General features: G+C 41.6%; 1 pseudogene; it reads right to left on the bottom strand.

The window, feature by feature from the left end:
- Positions 1-1,725: 1,725 nt before the first annotated feature.
- Positions 1,726-1,805, bottom strand: LOC125922293 (uncharacterized; annotated as a pseudogene).
- Positions 1,806-2,508: the final 703 nt, after the last annotated feature.

Genomic DNA, 2,508 nt, shown 5'->3' with positions numbered 1-2,508 from the left:
CATGTCTCCGAATCAGCAGTTTCTTGGAAGCAGCACTTACCCTACAGTAATCTTCCAAAATTGATGATCAGAATTAGGAAAGGGGAATGGAAAATGGTGGCATCAATGCCTGTGCGTGAATCAAGACAAGGTCTCCAGGTCTGCCTGTGACCTACCTTTCGCAGCATTATTTGTCATATTTTTATACCTTAATTTATATTCCACTTGTAACTGACACTTTTCATGACCTTCGTTTACTCAAATATTTCTGCAACAGGATGTTGCTTTATATTCAGTGCCCCTTCAAACCTCAGAAGGTAGGGAAACAGGTTAGCACAGTGAACAACCATTCCCTCGGGGAGTCAGACTAGCCTGTTCCAAATCCCAGCTGTGTGACTTTGAGGAAGTTGCTAAGCTCTCTGTACCTCAGTGTCAGCTCATAGGGTACTGTCTTTTTTTTTTTTTTTACATTTATTTATTTTTTGAGAAATAGTGAGACAAAGCGTGAGAGGCGGAGGGGCAGAGAGAGAAGGAGACACAGAATCTGAAGCAGTCTCCAGGCTCTGAGCAAGAGGTCAGCACAGATCCAGGGCTCGAACCCACGAACTGTGAGATCATGACCTGAGCCGAAGTCGGATGCTCAACCGACTGAGCCACCCAGGCGCCCCACATAGGTACTGTCTTAAGTTGGGTTACCATAACATAATACTATAGACTGAGTGGCTTAAGCAGCAGGAATTTATTTCTCATAGTTTTGGAGCCTGGGAAGTCTAAGATCAAGGTGCCAGGCACTTAGGCTCCTGATCAGAGCCCTTGTCCTGGTTTGCAGACAGCTGTCTTCCTCCTGTGTCCTCACATGGTAGAGACAGAGCAAGAGCAAATTCTCTGGTGTTTTCTTATAAAGGTACTACCCATCATGAAGACCCCACCTTCATGACCTCATCTAACTCTAACCGCCTCCAAAAAGCACCACCTTGTATACCATCACAAGAGGATTAGGGCTAGAGATCCCCCTGCCCTTTCTCCATATTCTCACCAATACCTGTTGTGTCCTGTGTTGTTAATTTTAGCCATTCTGACAGGTGGGAGGTGGTATCTCATCATGGTTTTGATTTGCATTTCCCTGATGCTCAGTGATGTTGAGCATCTTTTCATGTGTCTGTTAGCCATCTCAAAGTCATCTTTGGAAAATGTCTATTTATGTCTTCTGTTCGTTTCTTAACTGAGTTGTTTGGTTTTTGGGTGTTGAGTGTGGTAAGTTCTTGGATACTAACTCTTTATCAGATATGTCATTTGCAGATATCTTCTCCCATTCCTAAGGGTAGAGAAGCTTTTTATTTTGATGAAGTCCCAATAGTTCACGTTTGCTTTTGTTTCCCTTGCCTTCGGTGACATGTCTAGTAAGAAGTTGCTATGGGCAAGGTCAAAGAGGTTGCAGCCTGTGTTCTCCTCTAGGATTTTGGTAGTTTCCTGTCTCATATTTAGGTCTTTCATCCATTTTGAATTTATTTTTGTGTATGGTGTAAGAAAGTGGTCCAGTTTCATTCTGTTGCATGTTGTGGTCCAGTTTTCTCAACACCATTTGTTGATAGTACTGTCTTTTTTCTGTTGGATATTCTTTCCAGCTTTGTCAAAATTAGTTGACCATATAGTTGTGGGTCCATTTTTGGGTTTTCTATTCTGTTCCACTGGTCTATGTATCTGTTTTTGTACCAGTACTACACTGTCTTGATGACCACCGCTTTATAGTATAGCTTGTTTTCAATTAGCAATAATCGCGCCTCAGATAAACCTCATTGGCTATGATACTGCCACTGCGCAAAGCTGTAGTATAGCTTGAAATCTTGAATTGTGATGCCTCCAGTATTGTTTTTGCACTGTTGGTGGGAATTCAGACTGGTGCAGCCACTCTGGAGAGCAGTATGGAGGTTGCTCAAAAAAACTAAAAATAGAACTACTCTACGATCCAGCAATTGAACTACTAGATATTTACCCAAAGGATACAAAAATACAGGTGCAAACGGGTACATGTGCCCCAATGTTTATAACAGCGTTATCAACAATAGCCAAACCATAGAGAGAGGCAAAATGTCCATTGACTGATGAATGGATAAAGAAGATGTGTTTGTACATATATATATATATATACACACACACACACACATATATATATACATATGTGTGTATGTGTGTGTGTGTGCGTGTGTGTGTGTGTACACACAATGGAATATTACTCAGCCATCAGAAAGAATGAAATCTTGCCATTTGCAACAACGTGGATGGAGCTAGAATGTATTATGCTGATAGAAATAAATCAATCAGAGAAAGACAAATACCGTATGATTTCAATCATGTGTGGAATTTAAGAAACAAAACAAATGAACATATGGGAAAGGGTGGGAAAGAGAATAAAGGGAAACAAACCACAAGAGACTCTTATCAGTAGAGAACAAACTGCGGTTGGTGGAGGGAGGTGGGTGGGAGGTGGACTAGATGGGTGATGGGCATTGAGGAGGGCACTTGTTGGGA

The sequence above is a fragment of the Panthera uncia genome, chromosome C2 (assembly GCF_023721935.1).
Source record: "Panthera uncia isolate 11264 chromosome C2, Puncia_PCG_1.0, whole genome shotgun sequence".
Taxonomy (NCBI): Eukaryota; Metazoa; Chordata; class Mammalia; order Carnivora; family Felidae; genus Panthera; species Panthera uncia.
The sequence above is the reverse complement of the archived record's forward strand: the minus strand, read 5'-3'. Positions and strand labels throughout refer to the sequence as shown.